Below are 18,377 nucleotides of genomic sequence, written 5' to 3' on the forward strand. Positions count from 1 at the left end.
TCTCAGCTCACTGCAAGCTCCGCCTCCCGGGTTTACGCCATTCTCCTGGTCAAGGCACCTTCTTAGTACTTCACAGAAACTGAGCAAATGTAAACATACACACACACACACACACACACCCCTAACATACATACCCTAAATACACAATCTCACAGATGTGAGAAAATAAATCTAAAGGAACGGCACAAAACAGACATGCAGAAACATTCATTACAATTTTCTCTAATAGTATCTCTCCCCAAAAAAACAAAAAACAAAAACAAAAAATATCAAATGAAATCATTGGCAGTCTAGTTCTCTCTGAGTAGAAGTGAGACATTAATTTAGATCATCCTGCACATCGAAAAGTTACTGCACTGCAGAGATTTCCAATTACATAATGCAGAATCAGAACTCTGGGTGTTACTTGGCTGCCAGCATTCATGGGTGAGTTGCATAACACTCCTCTGTCATGTAGCTCATGTGAGAAAAGACTTCTGCTGTTCCAAGAAATGGCACTCTTCTTGGAGACCTTCCCAGTTACACAAAAGAGCATAATTTCCACATTATCCTCTGGCATACTGTTTAGGATAAGTCTATGATAGCTTTATGTATAAATTATATACACAGTTCTGCTAATGACAGGCATACAGACTGCTTTTTGATGGTAGTGGTGCAGAAAAACAAAATCAATTTGTTTTCCAGTTTTTATAAAATGACACCTGAGCTATCTATAATAATCAACAGAGACTCTGAGGGTTAGATGGTAGATAGAGTAATTGCAGTTATTATCTAACAGACAAGTACTGGAGTTGGCAAGCAATGTCAAAGGGTGCAGACTTACAAGCCACCTCATAACTGGCTTATTTCAGTATTTTCATTTAAGTCTTTCAAACTTTTAATTTCATACTTATCTCAGCTTTTCATCAGGGACTGCACTCTTTTGCATGGTGGTTTAATTTTCTACATATGAAAGAACATTTGCAAAAGAGAGACAAAAAAGTAAGGGAAAATGAATATTTCATATATTTATTGTCTCTTTGATGCCAAAATTCCATATGTAGTGCATACTGTTTGCCGGATATGAAGGATAATCTGGAGGATAAGACAGTGTTCTTTTCTGTAGAAGCTCACAATTCTCTCATTAACAAGTCTAAAACATGAAAACTTTTGTATACTGGCTATCAGCATTATTTGGAAAGTTTCTTTTTAGTTTATTAAATTCAACAATTTTAAACTACATAAAAATGGAAACTAGAAAATAGGAATAGTTATTATAATACTTAATATTTCTTAAGCATTTACTATGTATACAAGTTTTGCACATGTCCTTATGTTACCACTAGATTTTAATCTTCATTTTAAAGATGAAAAAATTGAGGCTCACACAAGTTAAGCAAGTTTCACATTACAAAACTCATAAACATAGCCTGAATTTAAATTACTGTTGTCTCATGCCATGGTCCTCTCTCATTCATTTCTCTATATTGCTCCATTTTAACATTTGCTGTAATCTCAACATTAAGGCATTGGTGCCTCAGGTTTTTTGTCTGTCTATTTAATTCTACTGCTTGACTTGAAAAATTTGCTTCAATCTGTTGTCTTTTTTTCTTTTCGTGAGGATGCTATTGAGGAAGTTTCTGAATGATTCCATTGTAGTTGAAAACATAACTATGTGGCTCTCTCAAATTATTCTTCTAATGATTTAACGTTAAAATTTATGTATTGCGCACCTGCTATATGCCAAACACTGTGCTAGATGCTTTATGAGTAAAGATGTGGTCTTTGCCCTATACCTGCAGGAAAACCAGAATCAAATAATACATAAAATAAAGGTCTGATCAGTGACATGGTAGGAAGAGTACGGGGTGCTAAGGAAGCATCTGCCAGCGGAAGACTCAGCCCAGACTTCCTGTAGGAAGTGGAATTGGAACTGCTACTTAAAACTTGAGGAGGACGTGGGCTAGTTTTAATCTTTGCTTTTCCCACATTGGCCTCACCTCCCAGAATTTGGCTTCTATACATATATTCAACTGAATTTCCATTCTCCACGGCCTCCAACCATCACCTAATTTCCAAATGCAATGACTCATGTGGCAATATACACTGTCCACCAACTGCAGCTCTTGAGATTTTTCTCTTCCCTGGATAGCCCTACTTCATATCGGTTTTTCCTCCCTCCATTCCTGACCATCTGCATTCACTTTTCTGTCTCCTTACTCTTGCTGTTCCTCTTCACACTTCTTACCTGAAATTGTCCTCAAGTCTACTCTCCTTTGACTTGTTCCATTTTCTCCTAAATTCTCTCTTTTAAACTCATGATTTAAATGATTTTATTTTTGTAAAATTTTTATTTATTCATTTTTACCTCAGTCCTGCTCCTTCTGTATTAGGTGATTTTATTGTTTTTCATTTTTATGCTTATTTCCCTCTTATAGCATAAGGAGATTCATATATATTTGCACATAAGATATGTATATTATATATATTCTATATATAATGACATAAATAAAACCAAATTGTAAATTGTTTCAAAATGTTTAAAATTATAATCTTATCTTTAAAATTTTAGTAAGTTATATGATTCATTTGTGTATCATATATGAAATTAACATATGCCAGAATTTTTTTAAAAAAAGAGAGAGATTATCTGTGCTTGGAAAGAACGAGAGAGAGGGAATGATAATGAATAAATAAGGTTCATGCCTAAAATGCCATTGTCCTCCCTTCCACTCAGATTTACCTTTTACATTGTCAAGAGACAGAGACATTAATCTCTTTGACTAGATAATTAAGGGCAGGGGAATCAGTGGCACTTTTTCCCACAATTATTAAAGTTTAAGGAAATATTATCATTTCATCGGATAATATACTTCATGTGGAAACTTCTATGGCTTTCCAACAGCTTAACCACTTGAAAATATCAGAAAAGTGAAAGAAACGCTAGATTGAATGGGATAAAGTTAAAAACAAAATGTTTATATTCTCACAATGATAAAAAAAAAAAAAACAAGGTTTTCATGAAGTTAGTTGAATTTATTACCATTTCTTATTTTGATATGCCTATTGTCCTGGCTTGGCTAGTAGGAACTCTTTCATGCTAGCTTCTGTGTATTTGAGTATGTCCCATTTATTCATTGAGTACTTTCTTACATTCTGGCACAAGAAGGCTCAAGGTGTACATTCTCTTCCCAAACTCTGGGATTAGCTATTTCTCCAAGTATCTCTGTTTTCTTGTATGGAGGATGGCATTTATAAACAAACATCTGGGTGACAGATGTATTTATTGCAACTGGGATATCAATGTTTCCAGGTTCTCCCAGTGAATGGAGCTAGTCTCTATATATACGCATACATACATTTATACCTATTTGTATTTTTGTACATCAGTATATATTGAAAACCTTGACTTTACATTTATACTTCCAATTCTAATCCAACACCATGAAGTTCTTTCTAATGTCTTCCCTTTCCATATGGATATCATATGGATAGTAAAAAACCTGGCTCTCAATATCTTCAGTATATGTACTAATCCGATCTCCCTTACATGTAAAATCTTTCAGCACTATGCCTGGTTACTCCTGCTCTCAAAATGAATATCTTCTTAAATCTTTCACAGTCCGCAATTGTGTTCCAGGCTGTCCATCGTCATCTTTTCCTCGACACAGCCAACCTTCTAAACTCGTGTGGGCTCTCACCTCATAATTTCATGCATCAGACTGAGCCACTATATTCCCATCATCCCTTATGGACCCCTACCTCACTGGGAAGGAAGAGAGGAAAGAGTCAAGGAGAGAAAGAGGATTTTCTTTATAGGCAGAATATATCCCATGAGTTTCTGATGGGCTGTTAACACCGATAATCTCAGTGTTCTCCTTTAATCTACAAAGATGGCAAATTTAGGAAGCATATACAATCTTAAGTCACATCAAATCATACCACTTCCTTTTTATAGTAAATTAAGTAAATATGGCAAAATACAGATACATCTATTTATTTCCAGCTTTGATGTCTGTTTTCAGCTAACAGAGTAGAAGCCATATCTTTATATTGCATGGCTACCATACTGCTCAACTTGTCACTAATGTGAGTATGCCTAGCTATAGTTGGTTGAAATCTCCCTGGGGCAACAAGTTACATCAGTGTGAAGAAGGAATAAGTCCGTGTTACCTTTGATCTTGTCAGTGCAGTCTGGTCTCCACTGAAAGAAGGAAAGGGCCAACAACTTAGATCATAAACTTTGACAAACCAGTTTCTATGTGGAATTCCAAATATTAAAGTGTGCCACATTTTTAAATGATTGTGAAGAGGTTAATCCCTGAACCCACATTCCAACAGACAGGTAACCATGCAGCAGTAAGCAAACAAAAAATCGACCCAAAGGCTGATGTTAATTTAATAGCTGTACTTTTATGATTTCTAAATATTCTAGGAGAGCTAGACTCATCATTAGCTGGCTAATATTAACTACGAAATATTTAGTAACTCACAGAATCTTGACACACACATATATGTATATACATATGTTATTTTCATTACTATAGCTTTGTAATATAATTTGAAGTCAGAAAGTGTGATGCCTTCAGCTTTGTTGTTTTTTATCATGATTGCTTTAACTATTTCAGGGTTTTTTGTGATTCTATAAAAATTTTAGGATTGTTTTGCTATTTCTGTGAAGAATGTCGTTGTTATTTTAATAGGAGTCAAATTAAATCTGTAGATCATTTTGGGTAGTATGGACTTTTTAACAACATTAATTCTTCTAATCCTTGATCATGGCTATCTTTTTGTTTTCTATACAGGTGTGTCCTCTTGAATATTTTTCATCAGTGTTTTACAATTTTTCTTGTAGGGATCTTTCACTTCCTTGGTTAAATTTATTCTTAGGGGTTTTTCATAGTTAATGTAAATGGAATTGCTTTCTTGATAACTTTTTCAAATTGATTGCTGTTAGTATATAGAAATGTTACGGATTTTTGTGTGATTTTATGTCCTGCAATTTTCATGAATTTATTTCTCAGTTCTAAGAGGTTTTTGGTGGAATCTTTAGGTTTTTTAACATATAAGATCATGTTATCTACAAACAGGGACAGTTTGACTTCTTCCTTTCCTATTTGGATACCATTTATTTCTTTATCTTGCCTCATTGCTCTGTCTAGGACTTCCAGAACTATGTTGAATAAAAGAGGTAAAAGTAGTCATCCTTGTCTTGTTCCAAATGTTAGTAGAATAACTTTTAATTTTTATCTGTTCAGTATGATATTAACTGTGGGTTCATCAAATATGTCTTTATCATTTTGAGGTATGGTCCTTCCACACCTAATTTGTTAAAAGTTTTTATCAGGAAAGGATGTTAAATTTTATTGAATGAATGCTTTTTCAGCAGTTATTAAAATGATCAGATAGTTTTTTTCCTTGATTCTGTTGATGTGATATCTCATGTTTATTATTTTGCATGTATTGAACCATCCTTGTATCTTTGGGATGAATCCCACTTGATCATGGTAAGTGATCTATTTAATGTGTTGTTCAGTTCAATTTGCTAGTATTTCATTGAGGATAAATCTTTAAGGTAATATACGAAGGGACCAAGTTATTTCTAAGTAACTGAACTCTACCCTAGAACAAAGCTCAGTAATATATATAGGAATACAAAAATACCAGCACCCAACAAGGTAAAATTCACAGTGCCTAGCAGCCAGTCAAATGTTACCAGAGCTTGGGAAACAAAGTGAGACCCTGCTCTAAAAAAAAAAAAAAAAAAAAATTAAAAAAATTAGCTAAGATTGGTGACACATGCCTGTAGTCCCAGCTACTGTGGAGGCTGTGGTGGGAGGATAACTTCAGCGCAGGGAGTTAAGGCTGCAGTGCACCATGATGTGCCATTGCACTCCAGCCTGGGTGACAGAGTAAGACCTTGTCAAAAACAAACAAACAAACAAACAAACAAAAAAACAGGCATTGAAAGAAGTAGGAAAATATGACCTATTTTAAGTATTACATATTTAAAAAAGAATCAAAATGAATCAACTGAAACCAATCCAGAAATGATACAAATGTTACAATTAGCAGACAAGGATGTTTCCCATATTTTATAAAATTCAAGTAGAGACACAGAAGAAAATATAAAAAAATAAAACTTCTAGAAATAACACTACAAAGTCCAGGATAAAAAATACAATGAATTGTATGAATAGCAGATTAGTCATTGCAGAAAAAAAGATTTAGTGGACCTGAAGATATGGCATTAGAAACTATCAAAATGAAAAACTGAAATAAAGATAATTGAAAAAAAGAGTTTCTCTGAGGTATGAAATTCATCTAAAAATGCAAAGACATAGACTAGTCAAAACAACCTTCAAGGCTAGGTGTGGTGGCTCATGCTTGTAATCCCAGGCGTGGGAGGCCAGAGTGGGCGGATCACGAGGTCAGGAGATCAAGACCATCCTGGCTAACACAGTGAAACCCCATCTCTACTAAAAATACGAAAAAATTAGCCGGGCATGGTGACGGGCACCTGTAGTTCCAGCTACTCGAGAGGCTGAGGCAGGAGAATGGCGTGAACCCGGGAGGTCGAGCTTCCAGTGAGCCGAGATGGCACCACTGCATTCCAGCCTGGGCTGCAGAGCAAGACTCAGTCTCAAAAAAAAAAAAAAAAAACTTTCAAAAAAAGAAAATAGTTGGAACACTAATAGTACCTAATTTCAAGATGGATATAATCTATAGTAATCAAGGCAGCATAGTTTTGACATCAAAATACCCAAATAGATCAACGGAATAGAACAGAGTACAGAAACAGACCTACATATACATAGACAACTGCTGTTTTGGCAAAGGTCAAAAGGCAATTCAACTGAGAAAGAATAGTCTTTCAAAAAATGGTTTTGGAACAATTATATATCCATATGTGGGAAAATAAACTGATCTATACCTCATACCATATACCTAAATTAATTGAAAATGGATTGTAGGCCTAAATGCAGAGCATAAAACTATAAAACTTCTGTAAGGAAATACAGAGAAAATCTTTATGACCCTGGTTTAGACAAACAATTTTTCGATATTATGCCAAAAGCATGATACCTCAAACAGAAAACTGGTAAATTGTACTTCAGCAAAATTGAATATGCCTGCTCTTTTAAAGACACTGTTAAGAGAATAAATGAACAGGCCACAGGCTGGAAGAAAATATTTACAAAGTATATATCTGCCAAAGAATATGTATCTCCCCCAAAAAACTATATTACATATTCTCAAAACTCAATATTAAGAAACAACCAACCCAATTTAAAAACAGGGAGATGATTTGAACAAATACTTCTCCAAAAATGAATACAGATAGCAAATAAGCACAGATAAGATACTCAACATCATTTGTCACTAGGAATATATAAATTAAAACCAGGACACTAACAGTACACACTTATTAGAATTAAAATTACAGTACTGACCATACCAAGGGTCGCAAGGATGGAGAACAGCTAGAGGTTTCTTACACTGGTAGTGAGAATGAAAAAATACTACAACCATATTAAAAAACAATTTGACAGCTTCCTAAAAATGTAAACATACACCTACCATATGATCCAGCCATTCCAGTTCTAGGTATTTACCCCAGAGAAATGAAAACCTATGTCCATACAAAGGCTCGTATGCAGATGTTCATAGCAGCTTTATTTGTAATAGCCCCAAACTGGAAACAACTCAAATGCCCACCAACAGATGAATGAGTAAACAAATTCTGGTATAGTCATACAATAAGATATTGCTACTCAACAGTGAAAACAAGTGAATTACATTCAACAACACATGCGACAACATGGATGAATCTCAGAATAATTGGGTTGAAGAAAAAAAGCCATAAACAGAATGATTAAAATACTATTTCAAATGGCTGTTTAATATTGTATCTTTGTATTTTGCAGTTTGTAATATTAAAGCTATAGATAGCCTTGAAACCTTCAAAATACTATGAAAACATTTCATTCATTTATCAAATTATTCCATTTTTATAAAATTCTAGAATATGTGAACCAGTGTATACAGAAAGCAGATTTTTGGATGTCTAGGGACTCATGATGGGGCAGGGGAATGGGAGGAATTACAAAAGGCATGAGGAAACTTATGGGGTGATCATTATGTTCACTCTTTTGTTTGTAGTGATGGTTTTATAAGTGAATACATATGTCAAAACTTACCAAGTTGTACACTTTAAATATGTGCAATTTATTATATGTCAATTATTCTTCAATTAAGCTGTTAGAAGGAAAAGAAGGCAGAGAATCAGGAGGAAGCAGAATAGGAGGAGGAGGTGGAGAGGAAGGAAGAAGAAGTTGATATATGCATTTAGAGAAGAGAGGTTTGCTAGAAATATAAATTTGGTAGTAATCATTATATAGATGATACATCAAACCTTGGGAATGAATGAAATCATCTAGGACAGATTAGTCAGAAAAGAGAGGTGACCTAGGATACTGCCTTAAGAGAACACCAAAATGTAGAAGTTTAGGATGAAGCAGGTCATGGTAAACTGTTCAGTTTTTTGGTTTTTTTTTTTTTTTTTTTTTAGGTTGTTTAAATACAATATCAAGTGAAGCATCTAATAATTTTGTTCACGACAGGCTGAACCAGTAGGACTACAGATCCATTCACAATAGTTTGTAACTTGACTATTTTCATGATTTTTCATACTTGTTTCTCTTCATAAGTTCAGGATATTTACAATTATTATTGATTCAAAGTTACAGTTGTCCTTTCCCCCCCAATGTTAGTATTTATAAAAGTTCCATTCAAAATTCTCTATAATAATGAAAATATTTCTTGGAGTTCTATGAAATATGCTAACATATTCTGAAGATACAAAGAGTTCTAACTTAACATTAAAATAACAGCATTGTAGATGGCATATGTCATGAATAGAACATAAAATATTAAATATTTACAGAAATAAAGATGTGGAAACTTGTCATTTTAATTATTATTTACGAAACCTGTGCCAGTACATCCTAAATTAACCTTGTGAGAGTTTATAAGTAACTACAGTTTTGTATTTAAGCTTAGTGTAAATTCTTTCCAGTGGCTAAATTAATTTTGTCTGTTTATTTCTATTATGTCATCTTAAAGCTATAGCCCTGAAACCTTCTAAATAATACAGAAACATTTCAAATTAAATCCATGTATTTATATCAGAAATGGAATTCTCTTTTCAAAAACCGGAAAATCAAATGCATCTCTTGCCTCAATCTTCCTTCCTGCTCAGACTATGCACTCTGTCTCTTTCAGCTTCTCACCCAATACTTCTGAAAGGGTCACTTTATACTCACTGGCTCCACATCCCATCCTTGCAGCCATGTCAGTCTTCTAAGACTGCTTTCTAAAAGGCCACCATCAATTGTCAGTGGCTAGCATCCCTAAACCCTGTTCTGTTCTCCAGCTACTTGAGCTTGCTGCAACAATGGATAATGTGGATGGCTCCATTCTTTTCACAATTCCCCCTCTTTTTTTTGTCATCTGAGATGCTACTTCCTTTTACTTTCCAGATTATCTCTTCTCAGTTTCTGAGTTTTTCTTCTCAGTTTAAATTGTGAATTTGCATGGTTTTATTTTCTACTCCTTTTCTTCTCTAACTTCTTCCTGGACAGTCTTATCTCTATACGTATTTTTAGCTCCCACCTCCTTAATTGTTTGCATTTTCATGAAATAAAAACTATTTTCCTTCTTGGAGCCAAAGCAGATTTGCCTACCTCAGTTTCTTTGCTAACTCCAACTAGACTTGGAAGACACAGGTCAACATAATATGTAATTCTTAACAGCTTAGAAGTCATATCTATTCAATGATAAACAAGTCTGTTAGCAAAACGTAAAACTTACTAAACAAAATGACAATCAGATGGTTACTTCCAATTTTTGACAAATTTACTTGAGGGGTAGTTTTCAGAAAAACAAACAAATATATAAACTTGTAGTTGTCGGACAGTGGCTACTATATAAAAGCTGTGAGTAAAGGCATTAGAGAAAAAAATAAAGGAAAGGGTATGAACTCACTTTGCCTGGAGCTGGGACTCATTTTACATTAATCTTATATTGAACATGCTCTTTAGCTGAAAGTAAACAAAAGTAAATTAAGGTAAAATTTGCAACCAAAGCATACTGCACTATGCTGAAACTTACAGAAGCTCTGTTTGTGGTATTCGTGATACTTCACAAATACTATCTTGTTAAGATAACAAATTTATCTTAATTTTTAATGTACTCACTGAACAAATTTGTCATCTAAATCACAGTTTATGAGCAATAAAGCATGTAAAATTTGCATCTATGAGTTATTATATATAGTCATTAAAATTAACCTGCACCAAGTAATCAGTTTTTATTTCTTAGAAATATTTTCTTTGCATTTTCTAAATAAAATTTTAGTGCTTCTATCTGTCATCATCTGAAATTTCATATAAACCTCAATTTTTACATTTCTATCAATATATTACATGTTTGCATTTGATTTTTAAAAAATGTGTGTGCTTATGGAGAAAGAGATAGAGATAAGGACAGACAGAAAGGATACAAAAGAGAATGGGTTTAATAGATAATATATAAATTTAAAAATATTTATTCAAGTTAATTTTTATATAAGATAATTACTATGTGAATCATAAAATGAAATATTAGAAATTTTGCTACACATAATAAATTTTAAATTATAAAATTTAAAATATGCTTATTTTAAAGATTTCCATATTCATATATGAAAACATTAGTATACTGTTCATTATGTTTTCCATAGTATGCCTGTTTTTCTTGAGTTTTGTGATTATTTTTATATCCGAATCCTATGAAAACATTTTTCAAGCTCTCTAACTAAAAATCATTTTTATTACTATCCCTCTCTCAGCATTTCTTATTTATACAGTAACAGAAAACATTATGATGTAGGATTTTTCTTCCCAGTCACTTTGCAAGCCAGGGACCTCTGGCTGGTGACACCCCGCCTGGGCCCCACTAGACCACGCTGGTGTGTCCCAGCTCACTTGTGTTATGGCTTGTACCCACGTTCAGTGGTTCCCCAGCTCTTGCACTGCACCCAAGAAGAATGAGGATACGCTGGACACTGAAGGGTGAGGAGGACAGAGAAGAATTTGATTGAGCAATGAAACAGCTTTCAGTGGAGGGGGGATATGGGGGTGGTCCCCCTACCCAAAGGTAGGAAATTTCCCCGTGTGACTTGGTCCAAGGCCTTTTATGAGTTGAGAATGGGGAATGCATACTAATTGCTTTGTGAGTATGCAAAAAAGGTTAAAGTGAACATACCACTCAAAGGTGGGCAGGACAGTGTAGAAAACCAATTAGGAAAGGGTAGGTATATGTAAAATAGGTGATGGGTGGGGATGAATCAGAGGAATGCGCCAAACAGGAACAGAAGTTCTCAACCCAGTCCGAGGATTTAATTTGTAGCTTGGCTATCAGGCTTTAAACTGTTTTTGACTTGGAGGTGTGGTTTAAGCAAAAACATAACCCTGTCTGCCTAGGCATTTGGCTGCCTCCTGCCACTTTCAGTCAGTACATATGTACATTTAAGAAATAAAGACACTGTATTTTGTATTATTTGATGGATTTTACTTGAAATAAATTATATGCATTCAGTTTTAACATGAGAACAGAAAATTATAAATCTTAGTGGAGAGACTACAAGTATAGAGTAGGTAAGTCAATGACATTTATAAAGAACATTATCTTAACTGTCCATTAACAAGCTCCTGAGCATACTGCTTGGCAGACACATTTAAAATACAGAGAAGAACCTGCTAAGATCTTCATTTCAATTACTCTGAAGTTTCTTGAGGGGTAACTTTAGACGTCCATGATGAAAGGCCGTTGTAGTTAGTACGTTTTTTTTATAACTAATAAGATTGAAGTACATTATCTAGTTGAGTTTTAGGTTTCAAGAGTTTAAAAAGGGTAAAGATGTTAAACTTTGCTACTAAGCAAAACCCTGTAGTACTGGAGATTCGTCTCTGTAGAAACCTGTCTTGTCAAAAGTTTTTGAGTTAATGTCTAATATCTATACTTACTTTTACCAGAACATAACTGAAAGTACTGTTGCATATTAATAGTGAAAGCAAGCTTCTCAGCTAATCAACAGATGCAAACTTCCCCCGTGGTTCTAATAATGTGGGCTTTCAGAATTGTTTTATGATTCAAAAAGTCCAGGTCATTACTTTTGAAAAGGACACTGCAAAACATATACAAACAAAAAACATTTTGCAAAAGAATTAAAGCAACAAAAAGAGAAAGCTCATCATGAGTCTGATGGACTGCTCTTTATGCAAAAAAGGTATTTGCACTTCTTTATTTATTTATATGTTTCCTTTGAGTTCTGTGGGTTCAGTTTCACATAATCAAAAAGACTTCTGTCCTAAACAAGTGATTGTCACAGCCCAGCATTTAACAGAAAAGCAAACAATTACAAACTGCTACAATTTGTTGCTGTTTCATGATTTTTAAGCATGCATGTGAGAAAGTTAGAGTTGTTACATCACATTCGTCTATCACTCCTGACTTCTCTACACATTATATATATTGTTTGAGAAAAGAAAAGAATGTGTTGATAGAAGAAACTGCTCAAAGAAAAGCTCAGAAAAATAGACTCTTCAGATTTTTTTGCCCAACAGCAGGGTTTCAACATATTTTTTTCCTCACTCAGAAAAATTACTTTTTAAACTAATTTTCTAATATCCAAAATGACTTATGACATGAATTGATCCAGTTTCTTATTGTACTAGAGTAATATTTAATGTTCTTCACAAGTAATGCCATTGATGTTCATCTTTAAAACAGTAATAAGCCGGAAACCCTCTAAGGATATAAGTAACACACTTGTATATTGGCAAAACCTTTGTATCTTCTCAAATGAAAATCACTACAAAATCTTAATCTTGCCTCAGCTTGAGGTTAGAACTAACATTCCTAAATTATTTTATTTAAAGTGAGAATAGATAGGTGCCTGAATATTGCAATCCAATGTTAACGAAAAAAGTACACACCCCTCCAGCTCCTCCTTAGTGTTGGTGGAAAATACAACCAAACTAATAAACATAAAATTTCAAGTGACTGAATGCCATGATAAAGGGAATATCGTCTTACTCTAAAATATAGGGTTGCTCATCATTAATTATATTCTTAATTATCAAATCTAATATTTTGCCTCTGCCTTCTGGCATTTCTAAGACAGTGCCACTTTATTTGCAAAACATTTACTATTTCTAACTTGAGAATGTTTGCATAACTTTCCATCGGGGGCTGTGCAGAGTTCTCTTTATGTATGTGGAGCACATTATCGTTGAATAAATATCGTTATTCTCCCAGTCACACTTCCCTGGCTCAGGAGTTTTGTGGGCCCCAGTGAACCACAAAAGCCTAAATTGTCTAGAATCGATTTCATAGTTTTTCCTCAAAACCCACCAAAAGTGATCAGCAACAGTCGTAACAACATCAAGGACTCATTGCATAGGCAACACGGGCAAAACACATCAGTAAGAGACAAATGCCTTTTTTCAAGGAATGCAAAGATATTCTAAATAGTAGTCAAAGACAAGACAAGTTGACTGCCTGGAACCTGCATTTCAGCATGGAAGCAGCACCAACACGGAATTCCAAAGGAGAGTAATTAAGGAAGGCCAAGGCAGCAACAATGGGTCAGAGTTTGACACCAAGTTACAGTGTGGGCGGCAAGGGAAGGAAGATATGACTGAAGTTACTCTGAAGTGTATCTAGCAGAAGCAAATGAAGATGTATCTCAAATTGGCAATCATTTTACATATTTCAGCCAACTTTGAGCCCTCTAGTCTCCATTTCCATACCCTGTTCAACAAAATCACACTGCACAATTTCCCTACAAAGCTAACGCTTACAACCTGGTGAATATCCTACTATATCCATCATTCTTATGCGATGATAGATAGATCAAATAGATGGATAGATATGTATATATGTAGATCATTGCTCAGGGTCCTATTATACAAACTTTTCTGCATCCCCACTTCTTCCTTAATAATAAACTTTGAAATTCCCTGGATGACATAGATCTAATTCTATTCTTCTCAATGACTTAATCATGTTATTGATATGCCACAATTTATCTAACCATACTCTTACCAAGGATATTATATTTGTTTATTTTTTTCATTCATTTGCTAACACAAATTATTCGTGCAACAAGCCTTTACTTAATACCCTCTATGTGCCTGTTCAACTCCAGGAATAGAGTAATGAACAAAACAAAGTTCCCACTTTCATAAAGAATCCATTCTAGTAGAGGGGACAGGCACGAATTTAATATGTAACATAATGTTATATTTTTATGAAACTAAATAAGGGGATACAAAGTTATAGGAAATTACTTACTACTTTGAAGGGAGTGGCCAGGGAAGAGCTCTCTGAGGAGGTATTTGATCAGAAACCTGAATGACTTGAGGGAGTAAGCCACGAGGCCTGTTAAGAGAGGAGCAATCCAGTCAGAAGGAACAGCAAAGCACCTGAGTTCTGAGGGAGAGATATTCAGCGAGACTGGGAACACTTGTGAATGCCACTGCAGTAAATGCAGAGTGACAGAAGGGCAGGAAAAGGGGTCAGACATATATCTTGCCCAAGGTCCAGGTGATGCTGTGCCTGATAGGCTGTAGAAGGAACTTCAGCAAATGCCACAATAAATAGCCACAGATATTGCTAGATTCATCTCCAAAAAGGCTATCAGAACTCACATTTCTATAAGCAATCTATAAACATAGGCAGTCAGGCACCAAAGTCTATGCAGCAGCTGTTTGTCAGCCATTTGAGTTTGCTTTTAAAAAACATGTATCTATAACTCGAAATAGTATTAGAAGAGTGAAATATCTGTATATAAAAGCTATACAAATGCAAATATTCTTGTTAGTTTATCACATATGTCAAACCAGAGAGCTCTGTATATTAGACCCACCAGTGGGAAACCAGACAGTTTCACAGTGAAAAAAAATCCTCTGGCTGAGAAAAATAAAAGAAAATTGTGGTATAATCTCTGGTTCAGTTTCCTATGGAGAAATAGTTGACAGGACTAGAACTGGGGACTCCAAATTGGCAGTGTCAACACAAAGCTATAGGACAGAATAAGTTGCTAAGAGGCCTAACATGTAATAACATGAGATAGAATTTTCTAGGTTGGAAGGAAATGGTCTTTTTAATATGCCAAAATGTTGACTTTCAACTATAATCACAATAAAGCAATTTATATCAATAAAAACACATAAAATGGGTAAAAATAAAAGCTAAAGGTGCTTGTTTTAGTCATTATTGTCCAATCTTTTCTTAAAACTTCTGGTTTCATCTTCTTCCATTGACATCTTACATTCTGTGAAGGAGGAAGTAGGAGGATGGAAATGGCTTTAAAGAAGCACAAAAGGCCTGAAGGTCAATAGGGAGGCAAATACTCAAAGAATAAGACCTACAGATATCTAATAAAGTCTATGTTGCCTTTTCATCCAAAAGGCATAAGGAATGCTTAATCATCCAATATTTACAGTGTAGGAAAAAGCTATTTCACATTGAAATTTGTAGCATTTTTGGATGATTATGAAACACTCATTTAAAATAGCTATGTATCCTGTATTTAGCAAAATAAGACTACAAGAAATCTTAGACATGACATTAATTCCCCAAAGTTTAAAACTCCAGATGTGAAGAAAAGCCAGAGAATGCCTGCTGTGTAATAAGGCCTATATCTCTTCGGAATCATGGATTTAATTAAGTTTTAATTTACATCTTGGACAAAAAGATAGACTTTTAGAATGAAGCAAAGAGAGAAAACGCCTTCTAAACAACAAAGCGTCAATAACATTTTAGTTATATTCTCTAGCCATCATTTGGCTTTTAAAATTCTGATAACATTCCCTCAAAAAACAAAGCATTTCCTTTTGTCTAGACAACACAGCCTGCTTCTGTCTCAGATAGTCCACTTGGGAACCCAGGATCTGACTCATATCCCTCACACCATATATGATTCCATATAAAACAGGGCTATATGTCCCTTCCACGGCCCAAATAAGGATCCCCAAAAGGCGGTGCTTCCTATCATTCTTGGGCCAATGTTTTCACCAAGTTCTGTTTGAAAATGTATTTGTTCCTGTTTTCTTTGCACTTACCTTGTGAGGTCTCATTCCCATGACATCTGACAGTGGCTTTGGGTGTTGCCTAAAGAGAAAGCACAAGCAACAGTTACAGAGGCGGTTTCCTGTGAAGCAGGTAACTTAACACAGCTAAGTTCAGGTCATTCTCTGAATACTAAAACCGAGAAGTCAACAATAGTGTATTATCAGACAGCTAAATGTTTTCACTATACCCACACATGGAGTAGTAAAGAATTTAGGCTACTGAATTTTCTTTAACTACAGAGTTCTGCTTTTTAAAAAACATTTTTTTTCAACTTACAAAGACTTTTATAACAGACTGCCTTTTTGAGAAAGGAAAGCCTTCTTTCTTTAAAATATATTATCCAGGAACCATTATATGCATCCCATGTAATGTACTGCTGATACATCTTAGAAGTATCTTCAGGAAAGGGTCTTATATTTATTTGCATTCCTTACTGTACCAGTACAACATGTTCCTAGGAGTTGAATGTATGTATGCATATGGCAATTGCTTGTTTGTTCATTGATTCACTTATTCATTCAATGAATTTACTGAACATATATTGAGTTTCTTTTTTTGTGTGCCCTGAGGATATAAGCACAAATAAGACATAATCTCTGCCCTCAATAAGTTCATAAAATCTTATGATTTTATGGGAAATCATAAGATGGGAAAAGAAAACTGGACAAATAATTATGAATATTAGGTGAGAATTACAACAATAGGAATTTATACAGAATACACTGGACCCCAAGTGGGGAAATGGACATTCTAATTAGGGTAAAAGAGTTGATCAAAGGAGTTGATTCTTGAACTGTGGTAAAGAATATTGTGTGGTCATTTCTCATGCAAGGAAGTGCATTCCCAGCTGGCAGTCTAGCATATTCAAAGATCCAGAAGCACAAAACAATACAGCACTTTCTGGTAACTGCAGCTAGTTCCATATTGATAGAGTGTAGAGCACTCTAAAAAGGAATAAGACTGAGATGTTAGCAAAATGATTTTTAACATCAGGAGGCATTTCTTTCAGAGAACAAAAATAAATAACAAGTATATCCATGAAATACTTCTTGAGAAATATTTTGGTTAAAGATTGAACACTTTAAAGAACAATGTTAATTAAAAGTATTGAAGTGCTTTCAATACTTTGGCTCATGTCTGAAAAATACATAGATATTGCATATTTTCACAATGGCAAATATTCAGACTAAGTGCTAACACATGAGGCTGAACTAGATTATAAAATACTAATCCCTTTTGAAGAAACTATGTTCACTTTATTTTTATGTATCAGAATGGCTTAGAGCCAATAGAAAATTACAGCCTGTATAATAGTGTCTGGCACAGAGTAGGCTCTCAACAAATAGGTGTTGATGGAAATACCACATTGAGGCAGCTTTTGGCAAACAAAGAAATGCTTTGGGCACCAACCCAGGCTCTCCAGCTTAAAACTGTTACTGCTCCTTCTGCAATTAGAGACTTTTTCCCTTGGGATTCATAGAGTTGCATTCATTATATTTATCTCTTTTTGGTCTCTGCTCCTAACTAACCTTCCTCCTAGCTCACACATACCTAGAGATACCTGAAAATGTTTTCTCTAGGTATGTCTGGGCAGGTTTGAAGGATATAGCTATTATATCATTGGCCTTGGACATACAAACCAAAGAGGCACAGTTGCAGTTGCCACTATTGGTGGCAATTCAAAATGCTCAAATCAAAAGGGGAAAAGCAAGAGATCCATGAATAACCCCAATAAGAGAAGCAGAGCATCTCCTCCTTATTCTACCTTCTACCGTTCGGGTGCATCCAGTTGGGGTAGAGGAGCTATGACAGCGAAAGAAGCATAAAAGAGAGAAAAGGGTAACTAAAGAACAGGTATGCTTAGCAGAAGGGGATCGAAGGCAGCAACACAAAGTCCTGGGTCAGACCCAGATACCATTTCAAAATGCAAAATGCCCCTCAAGACTCACTGATTTCTCTACCTAGCGCATCACTTCCCAGTATGTCACCAACCACTTCGACTTCCTTCTGGTCCTCTGAAAAGTTTTCTCCTTTTGATTCTGCAGCTACTTCACTTCTCTATTTTCATCAAAAATGAATCCAAGGTCTTAGAAATTGTGTGCTGCGTGGCACTTTAGACACTAAATTCAAACCTTTTGTTTCACATTTCAAGAAACATTAGATAAGAGAAGTTGATCATTTTATTCAAAATTGTATTTCTGATATGTAAAAGAGAT

The 18,377-nt window shown here is 34.8% G+C and overlaps 1 long non-coding RNA gene across 1 annotated transcript; it reads right to left on the reverse strand.

Annotated features, from left to right (window-relative positions):
* Positions 1 to 9,955: 9,955 nt before the first annotated feature.
* Positions 9,956 to 16,286, reverse strand: LOC115893303. The gene is made up of 3 exons (XR_004053310.1): positions 16,152 to 16,286; positions 14,380 to 14,466; positions 9,956 to 10,082 (listed from the first exon to the last, which is right to left on the reverse strand). It is a non-coding gene; the product is annotated as an uncharacterized LOC115893303 (long non-coding RNA).
* Positions 16,287 to 18,377: the final 2,091 nt, after the last annotated feature.

This window comes from Rhinopithecus roxellana, chromosome 14 (assembly GCF_007565055.1).
Source record: "Rhinopithecus roxellana isolate Shanxi Qingling chromosome 14, ASM756505v1, whole genome shotgun sequence".
Lineage (NCBI taxonomy): Eukaryota > Metazoa > Chordata > Mammalia > Primates > Cercopithecidae > Rhinopithecus > Rhinopithecus roxellana.